At 40.5% G+C, this 15216-nt stretch overlaps 1 long non-coding RNA gene across 1 annotated transcript in view; it reads right to left on the reverse strand.

The window, feature by feature from the left end:
• Window positions 1–217: 217 nt before the first annotated feature.
• The window catches only part of LOC128690997 (uncharacterized), a 57622-nt gene continuing 42623 nt past the window's right edge, over window positions 218–15216 (reverse strand). Inside the window, exons 2-3 of the long non-coding RNA XR_011391237.1 lie at window positions 5792–5971; window positions 218–645 (exon numbers count right to left, since the gene is read on the reverse strand). This is a non-coding gene — a long non-coding RNA (uncharacterized lncRNA). The remainder of the gene's footprint in view (window positions 646–5791; window positions 5972–15216) is intronic.

A 15216-nucleotide genomic window follows, 5' to 3' on the forward strand; every position in this document is an offset into this window, starting at 1 on the left:
GGTAATAACAGTTGCATGTTTCTGGTAGGAGAAGATTTTCCAAGGTGGTCTCAGTGGAAGTGTTATTTTCATATATTAGGTAACAGGTTGTGGTTATGGTAAGTGTTATGTGCATATTTTACATTCAACTTGTGTTATTTTATGTGCCTGTTGGAAAACTTTGTCCACTGATACTGTAAGAGGGAAGCAAGTGTTTAAGGATAAAATCTATGTCAGAAGATGAGTTCAGACTTTTCAGGCTTCAGGGAGGAAGATAATAATCCATCAGTAAACATGCCTGGTAACAGTAACCTTGAGGGATCACCTACTCCAGGTGATATGGAAATAGAGAGGATGAGACTTAAATAGCTGTGCTAGAGGCTGAAATGAAATTAATGAATGGAAGTTGCTTCATGGATTATTTAATATAAATTTGAACTATTGTACACCAGGATGCTTCATCTTTTGCAAGTATATTGCAACTCGATGAGCAATCACCCTCACATGATGAGTTCTGGAAATTTTGAATGACTGTAGGTAGTCATACAAAATAATGAGAGGTGACAAAATATAGATGCTCCTCACTTTATGATGGTTTCTTCTCTTCTTCTTGAAGGTTTGCCGGTGATGTCCTGGCCGAGTCTTCTCCAGGTGGTACCCAGAATACTAAAATGGTATAAAATACTGACAGGTTGGTCATGGACTGATTACATCACCTTCACATCTCTACTGCTTCTACGAACTTTTCTGTACTCAACTGAAGAAGCCTACTGTATAGGCAAAATGTTTCAGAATAAAGATACTTAACTGTTGCACGTGTGTCTTACTTACCAACCCGGAATACGATGGTTTGACCTACGATACTTCAACTTTGCAATGGTACTATCAAATTTTTTGTACTGTACATTTATTGATTGGATAAACTTGCATTCATTTATTTTTTCAATAGTGGTGTTGAGTTACAGTAATTACTTCATTTATTCAATGACAGTTATTTATTTACATATTTATCGTATATTCATATTAGACTTACAATTTTTTGAACTTACAATGAGTTCATCGGAACATAATCCCATTGTAAGCCAGGGAGCACCTGTACTCGTATATCTATTTGGAATGAAATCTGGTTAAATTTCACTACATAAGCACTGTATGATATATAATGGTTTAATTCTCAAAAGCATATACTGGTCTCCCTCAACATTTGCGTTTTCAACTTTCGTGGGCTTCACACATTCGCGAATTCCCAACCGCCAAATTCCCAGCCTCCAAATTCCCAGCCGCCAAATCATACTTAAGTTTCCCGCCGCCTGCAAGTCCCTACTACCCTCCCTCTGACCCCCGCAACTGGCAGCCAGCCCTCCCACCAGTGTGGTAAGTGTTTTGTTTGTTCATTATTTGCTATTAAACTACAGTATAAATAATGTAAACCCATTCATGACTGCATATTGGAATGGCTATTCAGACAGGTATCGGACGGTGACATCAAATGTTTACTCTTGAGCACAGCAAAGAATCAAACATTTCTGCTGCTGCTAATAATAACAATAGTAATAATAGTAATAATAATAATAATAATAATAATAATAATAATAAATACAATAGAATTGAAGAAGGAAATTGTACAAAAATACGAGGGAGTGGTTGAGGCATCGTCAGTGTGGCTTTGTTTATGCTGGAGTAAGCATTAGTCTCCCTGCTCTTCCAAACATTTCACAATAATTCACTGTGTTTGGTGCTTGTAGATTGAGTGTGACTGGAGTGGTATTATTATTATTATAATCAAGGGGGAAGCGCTAAACCCGGAGGATTATACAGCGCCTGGGGGGGGGGATATGTGGAAGGCATTCAGGCTTAATTCGGGGAACTGGAGCACAGATCCAATTCCCTAAATCAAGAGCCCCTCACCAACATCAAGGAACCTTCCTTGAGGGGACTGGAGTGGTAGAGGCAGTGGTTGAGGCAGTGGGTGAGGCAGCAGTTGAGGCAGCAGTTCGATTCAATTCAATTCAAATTCAAAGTTTATTCTCTATAAGGATTACAATGCTGAGCTTACAAAATTTGGTTATTGTGTGGTTTACATGTAGTAAAGTACTAATTACAGAGGGTGCCACTAGAACACCTAGCATGGCTAGGCATTTCAGGCAGACTTGGATTAATTCTTAAATTTAAAATATTACAAATTATGAGGTAAGTTGGTGTTATGGCTAAGTGACTAAATACTAGTTTGTGAGTTTAGCAATGTGAATGCTTTTGTTTTGGCACAATACATAGTTTCAGTATTGGAGTATCACAGGCCAACTTATGACTAGTTAAGATTCATTATTTTAAGACTGAGATTGATATTTCTGTTTATGGTCAAATGGGTGAGTGAGTGTAAGTGTGAACCACTAGGTGGTATTCGTGTAATTAGTTGACGGGGTGTATCAGGGAGATAAGATGTTTTCTAATGGTAGTTTTGAAGGTGATGAATGTGTCTGCAGTTCTAGAGTTTTCAGGTAGGGTGTTCCAGATTTTAGGGCCTTTGACATACATTGAATTTTTGTAAAGGTTTAGTCGGACACGGGGAATGTCATAGAAATGTTTGTGTCTGGTGTTATGCCTGTGGGTTCTGTTACAACTATCAAGAAAGCGTTTTAGGTCAAGGTTAATATTGGAATTTAAGGTCCCGTAGATGTAGATTGCACAGTAGTAAGTGTGGATGTACTGAACAGGGAGTAAGTTTAGATCTATGAAGAGTGGGGGGATGTGTTGCCAGGGATGGGATTTAGTGATTATTCTTAAAGCAGCTTTTGTTGGGTTATTATTGGCTTTAGGTGTGTTGCTGCAGTTGATCCCCAAGCACAAATAGCATAGGTGAGGTATGGATAAGTAAGTGAGTGGTATAGTGTGAGAAGGGTATTTTGCGGCACGTAGTATCATATCTTGGAGAGGATCCCAACCGTTTTGGATACTTTTTTGGTTATGTGTTGGATATGGGTGCTGAAATTCAGGTTGTTGTCGAGGTATAGGTCTAGGAATTTGCCCTCATTATGTCTGGCAATTAGAGTGTTGTCGATCTTAATGTTAATTTGCGCAAGTCCTGCTCTGCTACCAAACATAATATAGTAGGTTTTGTCAGTGTTAAGCATAAGTTTATTGGCTGTCATCCAAGTTGATATTTTGATCAGCTCCTCATTAACAATGGTGTTGAGGGTGGCAATATTAGGGTGAGAGATGACATTAGTCGTGTCGTCAGTAAAGAGAATTGGGTTCACGTGTTGGGATACGTTTGGAAGATCATTGATGTAAATGAGGAAGAGCAGGGGACCAAGGACACTTCCCTGCGGAACTCCAGTTTCAAGTGGCCGTGTTGTTGATGCTGTGTCTTTAATGGTGACATACTGATACCCATTAATAAGGTAAGATTTTAAATATGCAAGCATATGGCCTCTTATACCATAATGGTCAAGTTTGTGGAGTAGGATGGCGTGGTCTACTGTGTCAAAAGCTTTTCTTAGGTCAATAAAAATTCCTAGTGGATATTCCTTATTTTCCAATGCTGTGTAAAGCAGATCTAGCATTTTTATAATTGCATCATTACATAAGAACATAAGAAAGGAGGAACACTGCAGCAGGCCTGTTGGCCCATACTAGGCAAGTCCTTTACAATTAGTGCTTTTATTTTTCCTGAATCCAAATTGGCAGGGGTTGAGTATGTTTTGTGCCGTTATAAATGAAAATAGTCTCCTGTGCACGAGTTTCTCAAAGATTTTGGATAGCAATGGTAAGTTTGATATTGGCCTATAGTTGTTTAAATCTGTAGGGTCACCACCTTTATGTATTGGTGTAACCCTTGCCATCTTGAGTAGTTTCGGGAAGGTGCTAGTTTCAAGTGACTTGATAAAAAGTAATGAAATAGCATGCAAAAGGACATGGGCCACTCGCTTGTACAATAATGGTGGGGCATGAGAAAGATTCCCCGAGTTATTTTTAAGTGACTTTATAATCTCGGTGACTTCCGTGGGCTGAGTTGGAGCAAGATAGAAGGAATTTGGGAAATTCCCAGCTAGGTAGTCCCCGGCATGGGCACTGATACGTGAGATTTTATTGGCGAGATTAGATCCTATGGTTGAGAAGAAGTCATTTATCTTGTTAGCTGTGTCAGTTGAGGCAGTGGGTGAGGTAGTGGGTGAGGCAGTGGGTGAGGCAGCGGTTGAGACAGTGGTATTTAAAAACATATATGTTATTAATAATAATAATAATAATAATACACCTACCATCCGACTTACGACCGAGTTCGGTTCTGAGAAACCGGTCGTAAGTCGAAATGTTCGTAAGTCGAACTTTACTACTGAATATCAACAAAACATTTTTGTAATGACTTTATTTTATTGTTTTATTTTGGTATTTCATGTTTTACTTTACTTTTTATGCTGTTAGTACTGTATTTTATACTGTAAGGTTTAGGATAAACACTGTGTACAACACAAATAGTTGTTTTTTTCCCAGAAATTTGGCATAAAAAACACGGTCGTAAGTCGAGTGGTCGTAAGTCGAGTGGTCGTAAGTCGAGCAGTTCTTATGTCGGATGTTAGGTGTACATGTTATTAATAATAATACATGTTATTAATAATAATAATAATACATGTTATTAATAATACGTACTATTATTATTTATAACATATATGTTATTAAATGCCACTGCCTCAACTGCTCCCTCTACCATTGCCTCAACTGCTGCCTCACCCACTGCCTCACCCACTGCCTCACCCACTGCCTCACCCACTGCCTCACCCACTGCCTCACCCACTGCCTCACCCACTGCCTCTACCACTGCCTCTACCACTGCCTCTACCACTGCCTCAACCACAGCCTCAAACACTGCCTCTACCACTCCAGTCACACTCAATCTACAAGCACCAAACACAGTGAATTGTGAAATGTTTGGAAGAGAAGGGAGACTACTGCTCACTCCAGCATAAACAAAGCCACACTGGCTGACGATGCCTGAACCACTCTCATATTTTTGTGCAATTTCCTTCTTCAGTTCTATCGTATTTATTATTATTATTATTATTATTATTATTATTATTATTATTATTATTATTATTATTATTATTACTATTATTATTATTACCATTGTTATTATTAGCAGTAAGAGAAATGTTTGATTCTTTGCTGTGCTCAAGAGTAAACATATGATGTCACCGTCCAATACCTGTCCGAATAGCCATTCCAATATGCAGTCATGAATGGGTTTGCATTATTTATACTGTAGTTTAATAGCAAATAATGAACAAACAAAATACTTACCACACTGGTGGGAGGGCTGGCTGCCAGTTGCGGGTGTCAGAGGGAGGGTAGTAGGGACTCGCAGTGGTTGAGGAAGTGGTGGAAGCATTGGTGGAGGCATTGGTGGAGGCAGTGGTATATAATAACATACACATTATTAAACCATAACATGTATGTATTTAGTACAATTTACGACGTTTTCATGTATTTTATGATTGTTCATGGTTCAACAAGTTAAGGAAGCAGTATTGTATTATATTTCCCTACAATATATTGGGGCACCAAACATTCGCGATTTTTCAACATTCGCGAGGCTATTGATCCCCTAACCCTCGCGAATGTTGAGGGAGACCTGTACAGTAATACTATTTCTGCAAACACAAAAGACAAGTGTTATTCAAGATAAAAGTAAATTAGGAAATTTAATAAATTATGTTAGGAGCTTTTAAAATTAGTTCATTAAACTTTTTTTTTGTATGCTATTTTCATTCCTTTCAATAGACTTAATTGACAATTAGTACGAACACTGAAGAACTACCTTGTGTCCACGGTCACCTAGAGCCTCAGCAAGTGGCATGAAGAAATTCTTGTGGCTTGTAGTGGATACAGGTAGGAGCATAAGAATCTTGTACGACCTTTCTGGGGCAGCTAATTCTCCTGCCACTTGCCCCATCAGAGCAGCCAGCAATACATACATCATCGCTAACATCATGAACCACTGTGGGATATATTAATAATTAAAAAAAATAACTGTCAGTATTACTCACCTTTAGACATTTCACAAGAAAATTTTGTTACAAGACTGATTTGACTGCTGAGAACTCCATCTGATCTTTCAAAGTGTGAGTCATGAGAAAATTCCATAAAACTAAGCAGTAAATCTCTCAGTGATGTGCTTACTATCCCCTGATTAGAAGCTGAAATTCTCATTATTACCATCACAGCCATGTGTGTGGCAGATGATGGCACCGAGGAATACCCACCCACATATATTAGGGATGGGACAATACCAAAAATTTTGCCGATACCAATACTAAATTTTTAGCCGATATCGTTGCTTTTCCTGTAGTTTTAATTTTTTAAATTATAATGACTATTAATTATACAAGCGGATGCACACTGCACAATAGATATTACATAACACAGGAGGCTTAAATATTATATAACATAATTTCTCTAAGATAATGTCATTACTCATGACATATGTTGTGCTAGTGTGTGTTACTCACCTAATTGCACTCGCCTAATTGTGGTTCCAGGGGTCAAGACTAAGCTCCTGGCCCTGCCTCTTCACTCATCACTACTAGGTCCTCTCTCTCTCCCTCTGCTCCCTGAGCTTTGCCATACTTCATCTTAAAGCTATGCATGGTTCCTGCCTCCACTACATCACTTGCTAGACTATTCCACTTCCTGACAACTCTGACTGAAGAAACACTTCCTAAGATCCCTGTGACTCGTCTGATTCTTCAGCTTCCAATTGTGACCCCTTGTTTCTGTGTCCCCACTCTGGAACATCCTGTCTCTGTCCACCTTGTCTATTCCACGCAGTATTTTGTATGTCGTTATCATGTCTCTCCTGACCCTCCTGTCCTCCAATGTCGTCAGGCCGATTTCCCTCAACCTTTCTTCGTAGGACATTCCCCTGAGCTCCGGGACTAACCTTGTTGCAAACCTTTGCACTTTCTCTAATTTCTTGATGTGTTTGACCAGGTGTGGGTTCCAAACTGGGGCTGCATACTCTAGTATGGGTCAGACATACACAGTGTCTTGAACGATTCCTTACTAAGGTATCGGAACGTTATTCTCAGGTTTGCCAGGTGCCCATATGCTGCAGCAGTTATCTGGTTGATGTGTACTTCTGGAGACGTGCTCGGTGTTATGCTCACCCCAAGATCATTCTCCTTGAGTGAGGTTTACAGTCTTTGTCCACCTAGCCTATACTCTGTCTGCAGTCTTCTTTGCCCTTCCCCAATCTTCATGACTCTGCATTTGGCAGGGTTGAATTCGAGAAGTCAGTTGCAGGACCACGTGTCCAGCCTGTCCAGGTCTCTTTGAAGTCCTGCCTGATCCTCATCTGATTTAATTCTCCTCATTAACTTCACATCATCTGTGAACAGGGACACTTCTGAGTCTATCCTTTCCATCATGTCATTCACATATACGATAATAGCACTGGTCATAGGACTGACCTCTGTGGGACCCTGCTTGTCACAGGTGCCCACTATGATACCTCATCAAATGCCATGACTCATTGTTGCCTCCCTGTCAGGTATTCTCTAATCCATTGCAGTGCCCTTCCTGTTATACGTGCCTGATCCTCCAGCTTCTGTACTAATCTCTTGTGAGGAACTGTCAAAGGCCTTCCTGCAGTCCAGGAAAATGCAATCAACCCACCCCTCTCTCTTGTGTCTTACTTCTATTACTTTGTCATAAAACTCCAGAAGGTTTATGACACAGGATTTGCCTTCCATGAATCCGTGCTGGTTGTCATTTATAATCTTGTTCCATTCCAGGTGCTCCACCACTCTCCTCCTGATAATCTTCTCCATGACTCTGCATACTATACACGTCAGTGACACTGGTCTGTAGTTTAGTGCCTCCTTTCTGTCTCCTTTCTTAAAAATGGGGACTACATTTGCCCAGTTTCAAGGGATGTGTTGAAGATTGTGGTTAGTGGTGCACACAGCATCTCTGCTCCTTTTCTAAGGACCCACAAGAAGATGTTGTCCAGTCCCATCGCCTTTGAGGTATCAAGGTCACTTACCTTCTGCACCTCCTGCTCAGTTGTGTGTATGTCATCCAACACATGTTGGTATATTCCCTGTTGGTGTTCCCCTCTGTGCTGTCGTCCCAGAGCCCTTCCTATCTCTAGTGTAAATACTTCCTTGAATCTCATGTTGAGCTCCTTACATACCTCTTGATCGTTTCTTGCAAGTTCCCCACCTTCTTTCCTCAGCCTGATCACCTGGTCTTTGGTTGTTGTCTTCTTCCTAATGTGGCTATATAGCAGTTTCAGGTCAGACTTGATTTTTGATGCTATGTTGTTTTCGTACTGTCACTGGGCCTCCCTCCTAATCTGTGCATACTCGTTTCTGGCTCTTCGACTAATCTCCTTATTTTCCAGGGTTCTTTGCCTTCTGTACTTTTTCCATTCTCTAGTGCACTTAGTTTTTGTCTCTCTACACCTTCGGGTTTGTGTGTGTGTGTGTGTGTGTGTGTGTGTGTGTGTGTGTGTGTGTGTGTGTGTGTGTGTGTGTGTGTACTCACCTATGTGTGTGTGTGTGTGTGTGTGTGCGTGCGTATGTGTGTGTGTGTACGCACGCGCGCATGTGTGTAATCACCTATATGTTGTTGCAGGGTTTGAGTCTCAGCTCCTGGCCCCACTTCTTCACTGACCACTACTGGGTCCTCTCTCTCCCTGCTCCATACCTCATCTTAAAACTATGTATGGTTCCTACCTCCACTACATCACTTGCCAGACTATTCCACTTCTTGACAATTCTATGGCTGAAGAAATACTTCCTAACATCCCTCTGACTCATCGTAATCTTCAACTTCCAATTGTGACCCCTTGTTTCTGTGTCCCATCTCTTGAACATCCTGTCTCTGTCCACCTTATCTATTCCTCACAGTATTTTGTATGTCATTATCATGTCTCCCCTAACCCTCCTGTCCTCCAGTGATGACAGGCCGATTTCGCTTAACCTTTCATTGTAGGACATTCCCTTTAGCTCTGGAACTAGCCTTGTTGCAAACCTTTGCACTTTCTCTAATCTCCTGACGTGCTTGACCAGGTGTGGGTTCCAAACTGGTGCTGCATACTCCAGTATGGGCCTGATGTACATGTGTAAAGAGTCTTGAACAATTCCTTACTGAGGTATCAGAACACTATTCTCAGGTTTGCCTGTGTATATGTATGTGTGTGTGTGTGTGTGTCAATGAGTGCATGGCCAATTAACAAGAACTCATTTAAAATTAAGCTCTTTCTAAAACTCTCTCTTATCTGTTTAACCCTTTCGGAGTTTCGGACGTACTAGTACGGCTTACATGCAGGGGTTTTTAACGTACTAGTACGCATACATTCTAGCGCCGTCAAACCTCGCGGGAAAAGGCTGGTAGGTCTAGATGTGAGAGAATGGGTCTGTGTGGTGGGTGTGTGTGGTAGAAAAAAATCTGGGACCCAGTGGTACATTGTGGGAACACCATCTTAGTAAACAATGCCCATCATGCCTTGCGGTAAGAAGTTCCTCACTCCTCGGCGAATTGGGACACTTATGTTCCCCAGTGACAGTTCTAATACAGATGGAAGTGCCAGTGAAGATGAGTTTCAAGGTTTTGGTGAGGGTTGGCCAAAACTAATGAGTATAATATCGGTAATAGTGAGGAAAACCCAGACGACCCTCAGCCTTCCACCTCTGGTGCTGGGCCATCTTGTTCACGTTCAGTTGTACCAGAATCAAAGAGGAAACTCCTATTTTCCCAAATCCCAGACTCAGATGTGAGCATTTGTGATGACAGTGATAGTGATTATGAACTACAAGCTCTTCAAACTAGTTCCAGTAGTGATAGTGAAGTGCAATATTCCCCCAGTGAAGCGTCATTATATACAACGATGTATGCGCTCTGGTAGTATGACATATGCTATTCCAAGGAGAAGGAGTACATCTCGGAGTACATCCCGTGGCTGTACAACAGGAACTGACAGTGAAAATGACGATGATACTGTTGCAATTGGGATGGAAAATGTGCATGGTGGTGGTGCCAGGCGTGAGGCACCAGCAGTGGGCCATGATGCCACCCATGCCACTGCCACCCACGCTGCTGCCACCCATGCTGCTGCCTCAGCTGATCTACAACAAAGGCCACCATCCCCCACTCACCCACCACACCAGCCTCCATAACCACAACCTCCACAACCACAACCTCCACAACCACAACCACCTTTCATTGTCCAGTACCCACCAGCAGACCGCACCTGGGATTGGCAGGAAGCTGTCAGTTTTGTTCCAAATCCCCACCAGTTTAATGACAGCCAAAGTGAAATACGGTCATGTTGTACACTGGGAAACAATGCCACTGAACTGGAATGTTTCGAATTATTCTTTGACGAACCCCTGATGGAAAGTATTGTCATGGAAAGCAACACATACTACGAGTACACCATGGCAAACACAATACTTTCACCAAAATCATGTCTACACCAGTGGAAGGAGACAACTGTGGCTGAGATGTATCTTTTCTTTGCCACAATAATGTTTATGCCACATGTGTATAAGCACAGAGTGAAATCATACTGGTCAACAGACCGCCTGATTGCAACCCCAGGTTTCAGTGATATAATGCCAGTGAATCGATTTGTGCTAATGTTCCGTATGCTTCACTTCTCAGACAAAACCAGGCCTGACAGAAACGACAGGTTATATAAGATTAGGCATGTGTTTGTGTATCTGAAAGAGAAATTCAATTTGTATTTTTAGCCCTTCAGGAAGCTTGTAATTGATGAGTCTTTGGTTCTGTTCAAAGGAAGACTCTCTTTCAAGCAGTACATACCAAGCAAGAGGAAACACTTTGGTATAAAGTTGTTTGTGCTTTGTGATTGTTACAGTGGTCTGGTATTGGATATTATTGTGTACACTGGAAGTTATACATTGCAAAATACCAGGAAGTTATTGGGCATCTCTGGTGATGTGGTTAGAACAATGATGGAACCATATCTTGGTAAGGGGCATATATTATATACAGATAACTGGTACACAAGCCCCACACTCAGCGATTTTTTGCGAGTGAACATGACAGATGTGTGTGCCACGGTCCGTGCAAATCGGAAACATATGCCCAGGTTTGACACTGGCACTCATAGAGGTGAGGTGCAGGTGTTTGCTGCCAATGACATCATGGCATTTCGGTGGCATGACAAACGAGATGTCACACTGTTGTCATCAGTTCACCCTAATGAAATGGTAGACACTGGCAGGCAGCATAGAGAGAGCAATGAACCCATTCTAAAACCTGCAGCTGTGACTGAGTACACCTTCAATATGCATTCAGTGGACAAATGTGACATGCAGATTGGGTTTGCTGATTGTGTTCGCAAGAGTTATAAATGGTACATAAAACTCTTTTCCATCTTCTGGACATTTCCATGCTGAATGCTTGTAATATGTATAAGATGAGGACCAGCAACAAACCACCATACGGCGAATTCTGTTTGCCTGTCATCAGACAAATAGTATTCAAGTACCAAGGAACAACACCTGCAATAGACTGCCCACCAAATTTTCAACAAGTTCCTTCTCGTTTGAAGCATGGTGATCACTTCCTGGTAAAACTGCCTGCTACTGCTTTCAAGAAAAAGGCTCAGAAGAGGAGTTACATCTGTGCACATACCAAAAAAATGCCCACAACAACGCAGACACTCATTTTATGTGTGAGGAATGTAAAACACCACTGTGCATGACACCATGTTTCAAAGAGTTCCACAGGCTGCAGAACTTCTAGAAACATTCCCTGTGACTGTATATGTGCATATAAAATATAGAAAAATAGTAATAAACAACATTTCATATCGTTTGTTTGTGTAAATATTTTCTGTAAACAAAGCAATGACAACAGTTTTTATGCTGTTATTGTGTAGTATTGAAAAAGAAATAACTTACAAAATACTGATCATATTGGTCTCAAAGGCCATAAAAGTTAATTGGAAAAAGAAAAATTAAAAAATAATAGAAAATAGTACATAAAAACATAAATAAAATAATACCGGGTGACGGCAGTCGGCGATGTTGCCAATCATTGTGCCCCTTTTTTGTCAACTTCACGCCTTTATATCTCGGTAAGTATTAATGGTAAAAAATTTTTGTTTAGCCTATAATTTTTAGGAAAAAAAAAAAAAATTTTCATAAGAAAAAATAACTTTTTTTTTTTTTTAAATTTGGCCGACCCTGAGAACAAGTCTCTGAGAGGACCTGTCGACCCCCAAAGGGTTACAGATATAATTTTTCATTTATGTTAATGTAAAAAATAATAATTTTGTATCAAAAGAACCTTAGAAAACTTACCTAACCTTATAATAACAAGCGCAATTTAATTTAGCCTAATCCAACTAATTATATTTTTGATAAGTTTACAATAATTTAATAATAAACAAACACAATGAAATATCTTTCTTTAGGTTCATAAAAACTTTTGCAAAATTATTGAATTAAAAAATTTTTGCCTGCCTTATTTGGCAAGACGAGCATTGCTATTTAAGCCAAATTTATAAGGTTTAGCTATTCGGAATGACATACAGTAGACTGTTATTTAACACGGTAGTTACGTTCCTGAAAACACCGTGTTAGGTAAAACCGTGTTAGATGAACTGAAGAACTTATGGGAAAAATAGGGTTACGTTCCTGAGAGCTCCAAAAAAGCCAAACAACTTTTTTTTCAGGGCCCCCACATCTTACAAAAATAAAAGTGAATTGGTAATTGTAGTTCATTGTTGTGATGAATTATGTTGTTTTTACTGCTTAAGACTACAAATGTAACAGAAATCATATTATTTCTTACCTTAAATTGTGGGTGCTGGTGTTTGTGGATGACTGTGAAGAGAGTGGAGAGTTATGCTGTGGCCCTACTGGTTTGAGGTGGATGGTAGAGGTTCTGGTACTGAAGTTGATGGTTGTACTGGAGTGTCTAACTTTGTCATTCAGTCAGTCAAGACATTCAGTAAGTCAGTCAAGTCATTCAGTAAGTCAGTCAAGTCATTCAGTAAGTCAGTCAAGTCATTCAGTATGTCAGTCAAGTAATTCAGTAAGTCATTCAAGATATTCAGTAAGTCATTCAAGTCATTCAGTAAGTCAGTCAAGACATTCAGTAAGTCAGTCAAGTCATTCAGTAAGTCAGTCAAGTCATTCAGTCAGTCAAGTCATCCAATAAGTCTGTCAAGTCATTCAGTAAGTCAGTCAAGTCATTCAGTAAGTCAGTCAAGTCATTCAGTAAGTCAGTCAAGTCATTCAGTAAGCAGCCAGTTAGTCACTATGTCAGTCAGTCACACAAACTTATGTTTACCTTGTTTTGTGTGTACAAAGTAACACTTCATTATGGCCACAGGATGTCTTGTCTAATATCTTTGTTTCCTTCGTTAATTCTAAGACTTCAATGTTTACACCTTTTCTTGCTACTATGAGCAACATTGGTATGCTTACTGGTTGTCGTGATTGCTTGGTAGATACAAGATATAGCAATTAAAAGATCAAAACACAATTCAAAATCACAGGCTTGTAGCAGAGAAGTCAGACTGGACACATATGAAGTACGAATGCTTTGATGGTGGGGTGGTGTCAGGGGGTGGCTGGGAAGGGCGGGAAGTCTCCACAGCTGAACCACAACAAAGCAGCCACTTGAGGAAAAGGGAAGTTTTTTTTTACCTTCCCACAAACTGAACCGTGTTAAATTCATAATAAGACGTATTACGTATTTATGAAAAAATTTCCCTCTTTTCTACATACTCTAACTTGAGCCTCACTATCCTCATAAAAACTCTTCACTGCTTTCAGTAACCTACCTCCTACACCATACACTTGCAACATCTGCCACATTGCCCCCCTATCCACCCTGTCATACGCCTTTTCCAAATCCATAAATGCCACAAAGACCTCTTTAGCCTTATCTAAATACTGTTCACTTATATGTTTCACTGTAAACACCTGGTCCACACACCCCCTGCCTTTCCTAAAGCCTCCTTGTTCATCTGCTATCCTATTCTCCGTCTTACTCTTAATTCTTTCAATTATAACTCTACCATACACTTTACCAGGTACACTCAACAGACTTATCCCCCTATAATTTTTGCACTCTCTTTTATCCCCTTTGCCTTTATACAAAGGAACTATGCATGCTCTCTGCCAATCCCTAGGTACCTTACCCTCTTCCATACATTTATTAAATAATTGCACCAACCACTCCAAAACTATATCCCCACCTGCTTTTAACATTTCTATCTTTATCCCATCAATCCCGGCTGCCTTACCCCCTTTCATTTTACCTACTGCCTCACGAACTTCCCCCACACTCACAACTGGCTCTTCCTCACTCCTACAAGATGGCAAGGAGGAATAACATCTTGTAGGAGTGAGGAAGAGCCAGTTGTGAGTGTGGGGGAAGTTCGTGAGGCAGTAGGTAAAATGAAAGGGGGTAAGGCAGCCGGGATTGATGGGATAAAGATAGAAATGTTAAAAGCAGGTGGGGATATAGTTTTGGAGTGGTTGGTGCAATTATTTAATAAATGTATGGAAGAGGGTAAGGTACCTAGGGATTGGCAGAGAGCATGCATAGTTCCTTTGTATAAAGGCAAAGGGGATAAAAGAGAGTGCAAAAATTATAGGGGGATAAGTCTGTCGAGTGTACCTGGTAAAGTGTATGGTAGAGTTATAATTGAAAGAATTAAGAGTAAGACGGAGAATAGGATAGCAGATGAACAAGGAGGCTTTAGGAAAGGTAGGGGGTGTGTGGACCAGGTGTTTACAGTGAAACATATAAGTGAACAGTATTTAGATAAGGCTAAAGAGGTCTTTGTGGCATTTATGGATTTGGAAAAGGCGTATGACAGGGTGGATAGGGGGGCAATGTGGCAGATGTTGCAAGTGTATGGTGTAGGAGGTAGGTTACTGAAAGCAGTGAAGAGTTTTTACGAGGATAGTGAGGCTCAAGTTAGAGTATGTAGGAAAGAGGGAAAAATTTTCCCAGTAAAAGTAGGCCTTAGACAAGGATGTGTGATGTCACCGTGGTTGTTTAATATATTTATAGATGGGGTTGTAAGAGAAGTAAATGCGAGGGTCTTGGCAAGAGGCGTGGAGTTAAAAGATAAAGAATCACACACAAAGTGGGAGTTGTCACAGCTGCTCTTTGCTGATGACACTGTGCTCTTGGGAGATTCTGAAGAGAACCTGCAGAGATTGGTGGATGAATTTGGTAGGGTGT

The sequence above is a fragment of the Cherax quadricarinatus genome, unplaced genomic scaffold (assembly GCF_038502225.1).
Source record: "Cherax quadricarinatus isolate ZL_2023a unplaced genomic scaffold, ASM3850222v1 Contig735, whole genome shotgun sequence".
NCBI lineage: Eukaryota > Metazoa > Arthropoda > Malacostraca > Decapoda > Parastacidae > Cherax > Cherax quadricarinatus.